This window comes from Bos indicus, chromosome 27 (genome assembly GCF_029378745.1).
Source record: "Bos indicus isolate NIAB-ARS_2022 breed Sahiwal x Tharparkar chromosome 27, NIAB-ARS_B.indTharparkar_mat_pri_1.0, whole genome shotgun sequence".
Classification (NCBI taxonomy): Eukaryota; Metazoa; Chordata; class Mammalia; order Artiodactyla; family Bovidae; genus Bos; species Bos indicus.
The window spans coordinates 9,403,966-9,421,033 of NC_091786.1; positions in this window are offsets into that span (position 1 = coordinate 9,403,966).

Here is a 17,068-nt window from a genome sequence, read left to right on the forward strand (position 1 = left end):
CCTGGAATGTTAGGTCCATGAATCAAGGTAAATTAGACACAGTAAGGCATGAGATGGCAAGAGTGAATAATGACATCTTAGCAATCGGTGAACTAATATGAACTAGAATGGGTGAATTTAATTTGGATAACCACCATGTCTACTACCGTGGGCAAGAATTTTTTGGAAGAAATGGAGTATCCTTCATAATCAACAAGAGTGTGAAATGCAGTACTTGAGTGCAATCTCAAAAATGACAGAATGATCTCAGTTAGTTGCCAAGGTAAACCATTCAACATCACAGTAATCCAATCAGTGCCCCAACCACTGATGCTGAAGAAGCTGAAGTTGACCAGTTCTATGAAGAATTACAAGACCTTCTAGAACTAACACAAAAAAAGGTGTCCTTTTCATCACAGGGAATTAGAATACACAAGTAGGAAGTCAGGAGATACCTGGGGTAGCAGGCAAGTTTGGCCATAGAGTACAAAATGAAGCAGGGCAAAGGCTAACAGAGTTTTGTCAAGAGAACACACTGGTCATAGCAGACACCTTTTTCCAACAAAACAAGAGAAGACTCTACACACAGACATCACCAAATGGTTAATATCAAAATCAGATTGATTATATTCTTTGCAGCTGAAGATGGAGAAGCTGCATACAGTCAGCAAAAACAAGACTGTGAGCTGACTGTGATTCAGATCATCAGTTCCTTAGTGTAAAATTCAGGCTTAAAAGAAAGTAGGGAAAACCACTAGACCATTCAGGTATGACCTAGATCAAATCCCTTTTGATTATACAGTGGAGGTGACAAATAGATTCAAGGGATTAGATCTGACAGAGTGCCTGAAGAACTATGGACAGAAGATTCTAACATTGCACAGAAAGCAGTGACCAAAACCATTCCAAAGAAAAAGAAATGCAGCAAGGCAAAGTGGTTGTCTGAGGAGTCCTTATAAATAGCTGAGAAAAGAAGAAAAGTCAAAGGCAAATGAGAAAGGGAAAGATATACCCAACAGAATGCAGAGGATAGCAAGGAGAGAGGCCTTCTTCAATGAATAAAGAAAAGAAATAGAGAACGACAATAGAATGGGGTAGATGAGAGATCTCGAGAAAACTGGACATATCCAGGGAACACTTCATGCACGGATGGGCACAATAAAGGACATAAATGGCAAGGTCCTAACAGAGGCAGAAGAGATTAAGAAAAGTTGGCAAGAATGCACAGAACTATACAGAAAAGATCTTATTGACTCAGAGAAGTTGGAGTCACTCACCTAGAGCCAAGGGTGAAGTCAAGTGGGTCTTAGGAAGCATTACTACAAACAAAGCTAGTGGAGGTGATGGAATTCCAGTTGAGCTATTTCAAATCCTAAAAGATGATACTATTAAAGTGCTGTACTCAATGCCAGCAAATTTGGAAACCTCAACAGTGGTCACAGGAATGGAAAATGTCAGTTTTTACTCCAATCCCAAAGAAGGGCAGTGCCAAAAAATGTTCAAACTTTTGCACAACTGCACTCATTTCACATGCTAGCAAGGTAATGCTCAAAATCCTCCAAGTAAGTCTTCAGCAGTATATGAACCAAAAAAGTTCAGATGTACATGCTGGGTTTAGAAAAGATAGAGGAACCAGAGATCAAATTGGTAACATTCATTCATCATAGAGAAAGCAACAGAATTCCAGAAAAACATCTACTTCTGATTCATTAACTAAGCAAAAACTTCTAACCATGTGGATCACAACAAACTGTGGAAAATTCTTAGATGGAAATTCCAGACCACCTTACCTGTCTCATGAGAAACCTGTATTGGGTCAAGAACGAACAATGAAAACCTTACATAGAGTGACTGACTAGTTCAAAATGAGAAGGCTGTATATCTTCACCCTGCTTATTTAACTTCTATACAGAGTAAATCATGCAAAATGCTGGGCTGGTGAAGCACAAGCTGGAATCAAGATTGCTGGGAGAAATATCAATAACCTCAGATACGCAGATGACACCACCCTCATGGCAGAAAGTGAAGAGGAACTAAAGAGTCTCTTGATGAGGGTCAAAGAGGAAAGTGGAAAAGTTGGCTTGAAACTCAACATTTGAAAAACTAAAATCATGGCATCTGGTCCCATCACTTCATGACAAATAGAATGAAAAAAGTGGAAGCAGTGACAGATTTTCTTTTCTTGGACTCCAAAATCACTGTGGATGCTGACTGCAGCCACGAAATTAAAAGAAGCTTGCTCCTTGGAAGAAGAGCTATGACAAACCTAGACAGCATATTAAAAAGCAAAGACATTATTTTGCCAACAAAGATCCATATAGTCAAAGCTATGGTTTTTCCACTAGTCATGTATGGATGTGAGAGTTGGACCATAAAGAAGGCTGGGTGCCGAAGCATTGATGCTTTTGAACTGTGGTGCTAGAGAAGAGTTGAGAGTTGTCTGGACTGCAAGGAAATCAAACCAGTCACTCGTAAAGGAAATCAATCCTGAATACTCATTCATGACTGATGATGAAGCTTAAGCTCCAATACTTAAAATACCTGATGCAAAGAGCCAACTCATTGGACAAGACCCTGATGCTGGGAAAGAATGAAGGCAAATGAGAAGAGAGTGGCAGAGGATGAGATGGTTAGATAGCATCACCAACTCAGTGGATGTGAATTTGATCAAAATACAGGAGATAGTGAAGGATAGGGAAGCCTGGTGTGCTGCAGTACAAGGGGTCGCAAAGAGTTGACTATTCTACCAAAATATAATAAGGAAACAGCATATGATCAAACATTTTCAGTTCAAGGTGAGATTTTAACAGGGAATAGATTTTCCTCATGCCTGTGAATTAGGAGACCTTCATGGTAAATGGTACCCTAAAGATGCTACTGCTTTCAAGTCATGGAAGGAGCACCGCCAATGACGGACATGGTTCCAAGTGAAAAGGACATAGTTACAAATGTGACTCTGCAGAATTCTTAGGGCACATTTTTTTCAACTAGAAGATTAATTATGTCTTAGTGGGAAATAAGTCAGAAAGAGAAAAATATTGTGTATTCATGCAGGTATATATGGAATCTCAAAAGACAGTGCTGATAAACCTATCTTCAGTGCAGCAATGGAGATGCAGACACAGAGAAGAGACTTGTGCACAAAGCTGGCAAAGGAGAGGGTGGGGCAAACAGAGAGTGGCACTGAAACATCCACTTCACAATGTGTAAAACAGACAGCTAGTGGGAACTTGCTGAGTAACACAGAGACCTCAACCCGGTACTCTGCGATAACCTGAGGGGTGGGCTTCGGTGGGAGGGAGCGGACATATTTATACTTATGATTCACATTGTTGTATGGCAGAAACAAGGCAACGCTGTAGAGCAGTTATCCTCCAATTAAAAGTAAATTTTAAAAAATGCCTTAACAGTATCATATGGTGATGATGGTAACATCAGCTATAATATAATGCTTAGTACAATATACCAAAGGACAATACATGACTATGAGTGACTGGCTAAAATACATGATAGTAGCAAATAAAATTTTCCAGGAATAAATTATTTCATAATATATATGTAAAAGATAATACCTATGGCCATTTAATCCATTAAGAGATTTTAATTAATACTAGATGAACACTGAAAATATTATATGGACTGATATCAGAAATATACATAAAAATAACATTAATTATATATTTCTTAAATATTAGTAAATATGCATGATTGCACTCATGAATGAAGTTGTTTTTTTAAAGAGCAGCAGATGCTTACAATGGAAAAGGTTAAATTTTACATTGGTTTTGATAGATTGTTTGATGTTTAATTATGATTTGCAACAGAAAAAAGACAGCATATATTAATACTGAAGTTTCAACTTGCTGATTTTGCCAGAAATTTGGTCACGATTTTATGCTACTAAATCCAATATTACTTCTATAGCTAAATAGATTTTTATATGAAATTATCATTGTTTTCACTAATAATTAACTTTTCATTACAGAATTATCTTTGAAGACTAAAGCTTTCATTCTTTCATTTAACTATCATGTTTTACTTCCTTTAGAAATCTATTGATCTAATCTAGTTTAAGACTGTACGCTCAAACAAATGGAAGAAAACAAAATGAAATACAGATGACTTTAATATACACCTAGAACAATGAATAGCACAGGCACAGAGATGTAAATGAAGTATTAAATCCTGAATTACAGCTAGTTTACACTTTTCCAGAGCAGAAGACAATTATTTCTGAGTCTGGTATCATTTTTCATGTTTCTATGTTAATACAGAAATGTGAGAGACTTTACAAATTCAAATTGTAAAAAGGTGTCAATACAGTAGAACCATTTCAGTCAAAGGTAATGGATTTTTTTTTCAAATGCTTGTTTCTTAACTGTGAAGCTTTCTCTGAGTTAATGTGTTGTATAAAGAATCTACTTACAGAATCTTAAACCAGACTGATGGTGTAATCATCGAAGATGTATTGAAAACACTTCTCTTGAACTATTCTTTTAAGCTCAAAATTTCCAAATGTTTCTGAAAGACAGGTATGCCTCCCCACTCCTCCTTGCCCCCCAGATCCTCAATCTCTCACCACATTTCTTGGCAATGATGATAGATGTGTATTAGAATGAACTGAGAGTTTGGACATAAGACACTGGAATGAGTTCTCATTGAGGATAAAGTTTTGTTTGGAAATTAGGTAGGATTCCTCTGTAATTACTATTATAATATTAGGAAATGTCACTCACATAGAATCCTTTTTATTTATAAAATAAAGTCAAAGCATTATATGGTAGATTCCCCTGTAACAAAAGTCTGTGACTCAAGGAATAATTTATATTATTTTTTGAATTGTCAATAACCTTACAATTTATGAAAGTGAAAGTGTTGGTCACTCAGTCATGTCTGACTCTTTGCAACTTAATGGACTGCTTCTAGGACATGGAAGCAACCTAGATGTCCATAAGCAGATGAATGGATAAGAAAGCTGTGGTACATATACACAACGGAGTATTACTCAGCCATTAAAAAGAATACATTTGAATCAGTTCTAATGAGGTGGATGAAACTGGAGCCTATTATACAGAGTGAAGTAAGCCAGAAAGAAAAACACCAATACAGTATACTAATGCATATATATGGAATTTAGAAAGATGGCAACAATAACCCTGTATACGAGACAGCAAAAGAGACACAGATGTATAGAACAGTCTTTTGGACTCTGTGGGAGAGGGAGAGGGTGGGATGATTTGGGAGAATGGCACTGAAATATGTATAATATCATATATGAAACGAGTTGCCAGTCCAGGTTCGATGCACAATACTGGATGCTTGGGGCTGGTGCACTGGGACGACCCAGAGGGATGGTATGGGGAGGGAAGAGGGAGGAGGGTTCAGGATGGGGAACACATGTATACCTGTGGCAGATTCATTGATATATGGCAAAACCAATATAATATTTTAAAGTTAAATAAAATTAAAAAAAAAAAAGTTAAATAAGCAGGGTGACAATATACAGCCTTGACATACTCCTTTTCCTATTTGGAACCAGTCTGTTGTTCCATGTCCAGTTCTAACTGTTGCTTCCTGACCTGCATATAGGTTTCTCAAGAGACAGGTCAGATGGTGTGGTATTCCCATCTATTTCAGAATTTTCACAGTTTATTGTGATCCACACAGTCAAAGGCTTTGGCATAGTCAATAAAGCAGAAATAGATGTTTTTCTGGAACTCTCTTGCTTTTTTGATGATTCAGTGGATGTTGGCAATTTGATGTCTGGTTCCTCTGCCTTTTCTAAAACCAGCTTGAACATCTGGAAGTTCATGGTTCACATATTGCTGAAGCCTGGCTTGGAGAATTTTCAGCATTACTTTACTAGTGTGTGAGATGAGTGCAATTATGCGGTAGTTTGAGCATTCTTTGGCATTGCCTTTCTTGGGGACTGGAATGAAAACTGACCTTTTCCAGTCCTGTGGCCACTGCTGAGTTTTCCGTATTTGCTGGCATATTGGGTGAAGCTCTTTCACAGCGTCATCTTTCAGGATTTGAAGTAGCTCCACTGGAATTCCATCACCTCCACTAGCTTTGTTTGTAGTGATGCTTCCTAAGGCCCACTTGACTTTACATTCCTGGATGTCTGGCTCTAGGTGAGTAATCACATCACTGTGATTATCTTGGTGGTGAAGATCTTTTTTGTACAGGTCTTCTGTGTACTATTTCCACCTCTTCTTAATATTTTCTGCTTCTGTTAGGTCCGTACCATTTCTGTCCTTTATTGAGCCCATCTTTGCATGAAATGTTCCTTTGGTATCTCTAACTTTCTTGAAAAGATCTCTAGTCTTTCCCATTCTATTGTTTTGCTCTATTTCTTTGCATTGAGTGGGATTTATAGATTATTCTAATAACTTCAACAATACCTACCATATCAAAATTATTTATATGTGTGTATCTGTGTGTGTGTATTAACTTAAAAAAAAAGATGGAATATGTGTTCATTCACAGTAATGACATGCTGGCTAATGTGCACCAACTCTTACTGAGAGTGATTTTTCTGTATATATCAGTAGAGAAATTCAAGATTATAATGCAAAAAAGGCAACGTGAATATTTTGTAACCCATCATTTAGGGCAATGTTTTACCTAAGACTATTTTGGAAAAAGTAGCTGAAAGAATGAGGAGCTATGCATGGATTTCATCAGCCACTTGGAGATAGAGAGGCAGAATTTGGAGTCCAGGGTCTACCAAGGAAGTGGTGACTTATTTATCCTCCAATTGTTTGATTTGGTTCCCTGAAGGGCTGAATGATTATAAGCAGGGTTTTAAGAAGAAATTAAAACTAGAACTATCCTCCAATTGTTTGATTTGGTTCCCTGAAGGGCTAAATGATTATAAGCAGGGTTTTAAGAGGAAATTAAAACTAGAACTATATTAGCCTTCACATGTGCTGAAGCCCAAAGTCATGTTATTTTAAATACTTTACTGGATTATATTAATCCAAGGATGACAGTCTACCTCTTTTCACCACAAAGCAAAGGTAAATACTCATGGCATGACTTAAAGTTACATATAGCCTCATTCTTTTTTTTTTTTATATAAGTGTCTATAATTCAGTCACTCAAAAGTATCAGCATGAGAGGAAACAAGGAGATGGGACAGAAAGCCAGAAGAAAATTAGATAACAGAAAGACAAGTACAGAGGATGCTGACGATGATATCATTCATGTAAGACGTTAAAATAAAAATACTTAAATACTCACAGAGATAAAGTTATTTCAGCAGAGAACTGAAGTCTAAGAAAAAGATTCAAATGTTAATTCTAATAGTGAAAACTTCATAAATTAAGTTTAAGAATTCAATAAGCCAGTTAAGCAGCATGTTGCGTAGAGAAAAAGAGGATTAAGGAATTGAGGATATATCCATAGAAAACACTCAGGCAGGATGAACAAGTAGTGTATAATGAATGGAAAAACCCAAAAGAGGTCTTAATAAATCTATGGATGAATAGATTATGAAACTGTAATATGTATTGTATGTATTATGGAATATTATATAATAGATATGTAAAATGAAATATTATTCAGCTATAAAGCAGAAGTCCTGCCATACTCAACAACATGGATGAAACTGGATGGCATTATAGTAAGTAAAAGAAGCCAGACATAGAAAAACAAACACTATATATCTCACTTATATATGAAGATCCAAGAAAGCCAAACTCATAGAACCAGAGAAGGATAGTGGTTGCCAGGGGCTGTGGATGGATTGAAGGGAAGGAGGAGTGTTGGTCAAAGGCACAGAATTTCACTCATAAGATGAGTAAGTTCTGAGGATCTAGCATAGTGATTTTAGTTAAAAACAAACATACAACATGGCGATTATAGTTAATATTATGTACTGTTTTGTGTACTTGAAACTTGTTAATAAGAAAGTGGATCTGAGGTGTTCATAGCACACACACACACACACAAATACTAACTCTGTGAGGTGGTATGTTACTAAACTTGTGGTAATCATTTCACAATGTATATTAAATCATTATAAACCTTGAGTTGTACACCTTAAAAAAATCATGTTGAGAGGGAAGGGACATACGTATACCTATGGCTGATTCGTGTTGATATATGGCAGAAAGCAACACAATATTGTAAAGCAATTATCCTCCAATTAAGAAAATTTTTTAAAGAAATTAACACAACACTGTAAATCAACTATATTTCAATATAATACATTTTAGATAAATTTTAAAAATCATGCTAAACAGTCTTAATATACATAACCTTTATTTGTCAGTAATACCTCAATAAGGCTAGAAAACACTCGAGCATGCAAAAAATAAAAAAATAAAAAAAACACTAAAATCAAAGAACTCCATAGGAACCTAGTGTTAAAACCTATAGTTAGAACTGTATATGTTAATAAGACAAGGGCTACCAGGGCTCAGTGGTAAAGAATCTGCCTGCAATGCAGAAGTGGGTTCAATACCTGGGCCGGAAAGATCCCCTGGAGGAGGAAATGACAACCCATTCTAGTATTCTTGCCCAGAGAATTCCATGAACAGAGGAGCCTGGTGGGCTTCAGTTCATGGGGTCTCAAAGAGTCGGATATGACTGAAGCAACTGAGCACTCAAGAATATTCCCAAATTAGGGAAATTTAAAAAAACATAGATTAAAGAAGTGCTACAAAGAAAATTAGTCCTTAAGAACATTATGGAAGAACTGCTTAAAATGAAAAAAACAAACAAACAAACAAAAACTCAAAAGCATTTTTACCAAAGTCAAATACAGGTAATTCATCAGCCAGAAACCTGGCTGATGGGTAAAATCAGGCAGAAAAAAAAAACAGGAAAAGAGTAACCAGAAGTGTGTATTTAAGTGTGATTTTGGCTGTGCATAGCACTGTTCTGTCGTATTTAAAATGTCATTAAAGTACACAAGAATTAGAGTAGGAAGAGGCAACCCACTCCAGTATTCTTGCTGGAGAATTCCATGAACAGAGGATCCGGGTGGGCTACAGTCCATGGGGTCACAAAGAGTCAGACACAACTGAGCACGCACGCACACAAGAAAGGACTGCTGCTTCCGCTGGGAAAACAGAGAACATCACCCTCAAACTTCAAGTGAGCAACAGCCAGATAAAATGCAGACACAATTTTGAGGCACTAGTCAAAGAGCTGAAGTTGCAAGGCTCTTAAAGGGAACGGCATATGGAGGAGTGACAAGCTCTTCTGGGGACCAGAGACACAGGAACTGTAGGCAGGACGAAAAGAGAAATAATAAAAACTAACAGTATTGTAAAGGGGAACTGTAGGGAAGGGCTGGACACCAGTTCCCACAGCTGCGAGCCCTACACATAAAGGGACATACACACAGAAAGCATGCATTCATTCACAAACTCTTCTACATGGGCCTCTTCCAGATATTTAATAGGAGGCTATGAGCAAAGGAGCAGACGAAAGAGTCTCTCTATGCTCCCAGACAACCACAAGGGATGATCTGTTGCCAGTGGAGAATGGGAAAGCAGGGTGGAGTTTTTCTTACCCTCATGATGGAGCAGCAGCTGATGCTCTTCTCAGACACAGGCCTGTGAGGATATGTTTAGAGATGAACCCATCTGCATCTTGGGAAGAGCTGGGGAAAACCACCTTTATGCCCTCAAAGTGAAGTTGCTCAGTCAGGACCCCATAGATTGTAGCCTACAAGGCTTCTGCGTCCATGGAATTTTCCAGGCAAGAATACTGGAGTGGGTTGCCATTTCCTTCTCCAGGGAATCTTCCTGACCCAGGGATTGAACCCGGGTCTCCCGCATTGTAGGCGGACACTTTTACCATCTGAGCCACCAGGGGAGATGGATAATGCCCTCAAGGGCAAGGCAAAGATCCTTGGCTTCTGGGGAAAAACAGATGCAAAACCCTCTGCCCTTGCAAGAAAGCAAAGAAAAATAGTCCCTGAATGCCTCACCAGAACAAGATGGTGTTCCTCCACCACTAGGCAAAGACGACCTTCTCCTACACGAGACCACAATAGACATAAGGTGGAGTTCAGTTGCTGTGCGTGAAGCGGAGGCAGGAATAAGAAGGAACATTCCGTGAGGCCAAACACAGCTGCCAGCCAAAGACTGGGTGGAGCAGGAGAGCCCCACGCCCCCTACACGGAACACAAAGCCAGGGCATGGACACCGCCAAGCATGCAGCAGCAGCAACTGCCTCTGGAGAAGACGCAAGAGCTGAGGGATAGACCTCTCTGTGATTCAAAAGCACAGGAACCAAGTGAAACATGAGGGGAAGATGGATGGAAACACTAGGTTGTCAGGATCTCAGGACCAACAGGAAGCACGCGCAATGATAGCCTGTTGCTGAATGAATGTGAAGTCTGGGGCACGGGAAGTCAGTGATACCGACAACAAAGCACAAATCTATCTCAATGGTTCACCCTAGTAACCTAACTCTCCATTATAACGGCCCGACAAAGCAGTAGGCGTAGCCATTTCTGGCTGTAAAAAATATATATCTCAGTCTCACTTGGTCTTAATTGTATTTCTTGGCAGTATATTATATCAGAAATGAAAAAGTTTCTTTAACAGTCTAATAACTAGTTAAGGGTAAGGGGTGATTCTATTGAACTGAAAAATGGGTCAACAGAACTTTCAAAATAAAATGCAAATAAAAAATCAAATATAACAGAACATCTAAGACCTGTGGGCTAGAATCAAAAACTTAACATTTAGTACTGTATTTATAGAGGAATAAAAGACTGAGTGGCCAAGGAGTTATTTAAAGAGATGATGGTCCCAAAATTTCAAAATAAAGAAACACAAACACATATCAAAGTTTAGGTAACTGCAACATGATAAACACAAAATAAAAGAAAAATTAAGAAAAAATTTAAGGTCAATTTGCTCAAAAACAAATGTAAATAGAATCTTGATGACAAAATAAAATAACTGCATATGGGGAACATAAAAATTTAAACATTTATTTTCAGAGATTATGCAAGTTGCCGAAAGTGAGGAGATATTTTTATAATTCTGAGAGAAAAATATTTCAAACAGCATTTCTATACCAAGCAAAAATATACTAATTGGTCAAGAAAAAAATAGAAGACTATAGCAGAATGTATGAAGATGATTTATATATTGAGTTGAAGGATGTATGCATTTTGAAGACTGAAGCAGCTATTATAAATGTTTTGCTGGGTTAAGTAATATGACATTAGTTGGTAAATACTTGGCAACTGAAATAAATGGAAACAATTAAAAATAACACAGATTTAAAAAGAGAAGTACAATAATTGAAATGAGAAATTCACTGTTTGTTGTCAGTAGCAGATTGGAGAGGAGAGAAGACATGATCAGTGAACTTGAAGCTCTATCAGTGGAAATGGTTTTCTCTCAAGGTATTGGTTCCACTCCAGTACTCTTGCCTGGAAAATCCCATGGATGGAGGAGCCTGGTGGGCTGCAGTCCATGGGGTCGCTAAGAGTCGGACACGACTGGGCGACTTCACTTTCCCTTTTCACTTTCATGCATTGGAGAAGAAAATGGCAACCCACTCCAGTGTTCTTGCCTGGAGAATCCCAGGGACTGGGGAGCCTGGTAGGCTGCCATCTATGGGGTCGCACAGAGTCAGACACGACTGAAGTGACTTAGTAGTATCGGTAAGAAAGACTGAAAAAAAAAAGATTACCAACAAGCGTCTAACATATCTAGAGTTGGAGTCACAGAAAGAAGACAGATTGGGACAGAAGGAGATATTTAGATGACAATGATTACTTTTTTTCCAATTTGATTACAAATTTGACTGACTTACACTTGGAGATCTACACATTTCAGTAGACATTAACCAGGATAAGTATCAAGAAAATCACATCATAGTAAAATTGCTGAAAATTACAGGCAAAAATTCAAAACAGCCAGAGAACAAATTTACACAAAGAGCAACACTGAGCTTAATGACAGCTAATTTCTCAGACACCACTAAAGCCACAGGGAATACAACAAATCATTAAAGTGCCAAAAGAAATGCTTCAACACAAAGTCCAGGAAATCTTTTGTACAGTGAAGAGAAAATACTGTTACAGGCAAATAAAAGTTGAAGATGGTGGCTAAAGAACTGCACTGGAAAAAGGGCTAAAAAACATTCTTTAAGAAGAAAGAGAACAACACCAGATAAAAACTCAGTATCAGAAACAGCAAACAAGTGGGAAAATACACAGTACATTTTTCTATTGATTTCTTGAAGGCAAGTGATGATTTAAGAACAGCACTGAAAATATGTAGAAGGAAAGACAGGAAAATAGAACAAAGTAAAGAAGATGCAAAGTATAAAACATAAAATGAGAACAAAAAAGGAAATGGGATTTTAGAACCAAGGGGAAGTGGAAAGTAGAATACTACTAAGTTTAAATGTTGAAATTTTGAAGATGTCTAATGTAAACTCAAAAAAAACAATCAAAAATAATTTTAAAATATATATATATGAAACAAAGTCATTAGATTATAAATTAATTAGAGTCAAGAAGTAGACCTACATACATATGGTCACTATTTTTTCTTTTACCCTTTTTTCTCTTTCTTATTTTTCAAATTGCAAAAATATGATAAATGGTCATTTATTTTTAACAAATGTCAAAGCATTTCAATGAGTTAAGATGAATACATTCTACAAATTGTGTTGGAACAAGTTGATAACCAATATACTATGTATATATTTTGTATATATATATATCTTTACCTAACATTATATGCAAAAGTGCCAAAATTACATTAAAATAGAACAACTTAAATATCAGACCTTAACCTTTAAAATCTTCTAGAAGAAAATGTAGCAAAATTATTTACCTTGGAATAGGTAAAAGATTTCTTATGTAGGATACAGAAAAGCATAAACTATGAAAGAAATTAATAATTTAAGATATTTTTCTCCTATTCAAAAGACAGTCTGAATAAAATGGAAAGTAAAGCTACAGACCAGTAGAAAACATCTGCAAAACTTATACCTGATATAGGAATTATATTATCTCTCTCTCTCTATACACACACACACACACATATATATACACACACGTACCCATACATAAATAAAATATATTTTAGAGTAATAAGAGAAATAACTCACTAGAAATAAATAACAGACATTCAAATAATAGGAAATACACATGAAAAACTGCTCAGGATAATGTCATTTAGGCACATGCATATTAAAACTACAAGATGCTACAGCATACCTACTAGAAGGCCTAAAACTAAAAATCCAATATTCATATCTGTTGTGGACTGGTGTGTTACAATTTCAAATCCAGTTGTTGATGGCTTAAGTAAAGTTGTTTGAGCTAAGGGAGAGTTTCTTTACATTGGGGAGGCTGTCAGGATGATGTAAGCAAAACTGTTGTGTTCACTGCTTACTGCAATGAACATATGGGAGGAATGACTATCAACATTTAAACCCTAAATACCAAGATTTTGTGAAGACTTAATGAGAGTATTTGGTATAGGCAAGGCTACTCTGCCAGCTGTGGTGAAAACCCTAGTGGTTCCAGAACCAAGATCATCCCGCCTGTGAGCACTGCCGCCTTGGTTCCACCAGCATCGTGCTCCGGCAGTGGGGCCTTTCTGTCTTCACTGGCAGCTGGATGTCAGCTACTGGTTGGCTAAGCTGACTCCTCTGAGAATCAACCCACAGAAAGGTACACTTGAGCTAAATTTAGATGTTTTATACTTTTCATCTTCTCTTTGCCTGGAACAATAGTGTGCTTAATCTATCCTTGGTTTGGAGTATGTTATCTCTTTATTGGCTTATTAAGAGACATTCTCCTGTATGATATCGGGTTGTGAAATATTATAATTTCCACCCTGAACCTGTGGGAAACACAATACTGCAAAAGATAATCTCAGTCTGCACACAATTTGTCCCAAATGTAATTGGTGTGATTGGCAATCCAACTCAAACTAATAATAATATTGATCAGTGCTGAAGGATATACCACGCTCAATGTCAAATCTGAAAAACAGGTAGATAAATTACACTAAATTTATGATTGACTGAAATCTGGTAGAGCCCAACATGAAAAACTTTAAACTTAATGAACTATTTACAATCTATGTCATCCTACTGAAATCATAAGCAGCTCATGAATGGACAAAATTGTGCTATTATAGTTGGAATACTAAAGCCAGCCACAATACCTATCTTAATACTGCCCTAGCATATTAAATAAACTGTGGAACACTGTATTAAGGGCCTCTATAATAAAACATTTTAAACATTGCTGTGAAAGACAGGAGAACAATAATTAATGTTTCTCTTGTTGCCCTGCCAAAATCACTCAAGAGGTACTTTAGGGATAGACTAGATTATGTCTTAAATTCTGAGAATCCCTAGAGACCTACTGAAGACTTTGTCTCAATAAAACTTAAAAAATATTTAGATGTTGGTCTGATCACCTAACCCAGTGAGTTATAGTCTATATCATAAACAGCAAGAGAGAAATTCCAGACGTCTTATTAGGAGCAAGTGAGGCTGTTTCTCCCCGGTTACAGGAACTCTGAAATTTGTTACTTGCTGTTTATAATACAGACTACAACTCACTAGGTTAGGTGATCAGGCCAACATTTAGAGTTCTTTTAAGTTTTGTTGAGACTAAGTTTTCAATAGGTCTCCAGAGATCCTCAGAAGAGTGAAAGAGGAGAGTGAGAAAGCTGGTATAAAACTCAACAGTCAGAAAACTAAGATAATGGCATCTGGTCCCATCACTTCAAGGCAATAGGTGGGGGAAACAATGGAAACAGAGACATACTTTATTTTCCTGAACTCCAAAATCACTGCAGATGGTGACTGCAGCCATGAAATTAAAAGACACTTGCTCCTTGGAAGAAAAGCTATGGCCAACCTCAGTTCAGTTTAGTTCTCACTCAGTTGTTTCCAACTCTTTGTGACCCATGGACTGCAACACTCCAAGCTTCACTGTCAATCACCAACACCGAGAGCTTGCTCAAACTCATGTTCATTGAGTTGGTGATGCCATCCAACCATCTCATCCTCTGTCGTCCCCTTCTCCTCCTGCCTTCAATATTTCCCAGCATCAGGGTCTTTTCCAATAAGTCAATACTTCACATCAGGTGGCCAGACTTTGGAGTTTCAGCTTCAGCATCAGTCCTTCCAATGAATATTCAGGACTGATTTCCTTTAGGATTGACTGGTTTGATCTCCTTGCAGTTCAAGGGACTCTCAAGAGTCTTCTCAGTTCAAAAGCATGAGTTCCTCAGCGCTCAGCTTTCTTTATAGTCCAACTCTCACATCCATACACAGCTACTGGAAAAACCATAGGTTTGACTAGACAGACCTTTTGTTGCCAAAGTAATGTCTCTGCTTTTTAATATGCTGTCTAGGTTCATTATAGCTTTTCTTCCAAGGCTGCTGCTGATGCTGCTAAGTCACTTCAGTCGTGTCTGACTCTGTGTGACCCCATAGACAGCAGCCTGCCAGGTTCCCCCGTCCCTGGGATTCTCCAGGCAAGAACACTGGAGTGGGTTGCCATTTCCTTCTCCAATGCATGAAAGTGAAAGGTGAAAGTGAAGTTGCTCAGTCGTGTCCAACTCTTAGCGACCCCATGGACTGCAGCCTACTAGGTTCCTCCGTCCATGGGATTTTCCAGGCAAGAGTACTGGAGTGGGGTGCCATTGCCTTCCCCTTTCTTTCAAGGAGCAAGTGCCTTTTAATTTCATGGCTGAAAACACAATCTGTGGTGATTTTGGAGTCCAAAAAAATAGTCTCTCACTGTTTCCACTGTTTCCCCATCTATTTGCCATGAAGTGATGGGACCAGATGCCATGATCTTTGTTTTTTTGTTGAGTTTTAGGCCAACTTTTTCACTCTCTTCTTTCACTGTCATCAAGAGGCTCTTTAGTTCTTCTTCACTTTCTGCCAAAAGGGTGGTGTCATCTGCGTATCTGAAGTTATTGATATTTCTCCTGGCAATCTTGATTCCAGCTTGTGCTTCCTCCAGCCCAGCGTTTCTCATGATGTACTCTGCATAGAAGTTAAATAAGCAGGGTGACAATATACAGCCTTGACGTACTCCTTTTCCTATTTGGAACCAGTCTGTTGTTCCATGTCCAGTTCTAACCGTTGCTTCCTGACCTGCATACAAATTTCTCAAGAGGCAGATCAGGTGGTCTGGTATTCCAATCTCTTGAAGAATTTTCACAGTTTGTTGTGATCCACACAGTCAAAGGCTTTGGCATAGTCAATAAAGCAGAAATAGATGTTTTTCTGGAACTCTCTTGCTTTTTCCATGATCCAGCAGATGTTGGCAATTTGATCTCTGCTTCATCTGCCTATTGTAAATCCGGACTGAACATCTAGACAGCATATTAAAAAGCAGAGACATTACTTTGCTGACAAATGTCCATTTAGTCAAAGCTCTGTTTTTTTCCAGTTGTGATCTATGGATGTGAGAGTTGGACTATAAGGAAAGCTGAGCACTGAAGAATTGATTTTGAACTGTGATGTTGGGGAAGATTCTTGAGAGTCCCTTGGACTGCAAGGAAATCAAACCAATCAGTCCTAAAGGAAATCAGTCATGAATATTCAATGGAAGGTCTGATGCTGAAGCTCTAATAATTTGGCCACCTGATGCTGGGAAAGACTTAAGGCAGGAGGAAAAGTGGATGACAGAGGATGAAATGGTTGTATGCCATCACTGACTTGATAGACATGAGTTTCAGCAAGCTCTGGGAGTTAGTGATGGACAAAGAATCCTGGTATGCTGAAGTCCATGGGGTCACAGAGAGTCGGACATGAATGAGTGACTGAACTGAACTATTAAGAGCAAAGGGTTTCCCATGTGGCACTAGGGGTGAAAAACCCATTTGCCAATGGCAGGAGATGCAAGAATCTTGGGTTTGATCCCTGAGTCAGGAAGATCCATTGGAGTAGGCATTGGCAACCCACTCTAGTATTCTTGCTTAGGGCTGCACAGAGTTGGACATGATTGAGTGACTAAGCACAAAACAACACAGAAAGATGCAAACAGCAGAGAAAGGCTCAAACAATATTCTCTAGAGTAGGAAGAAACACAGACTCTTATTGCTCCTAAAGGTACGAT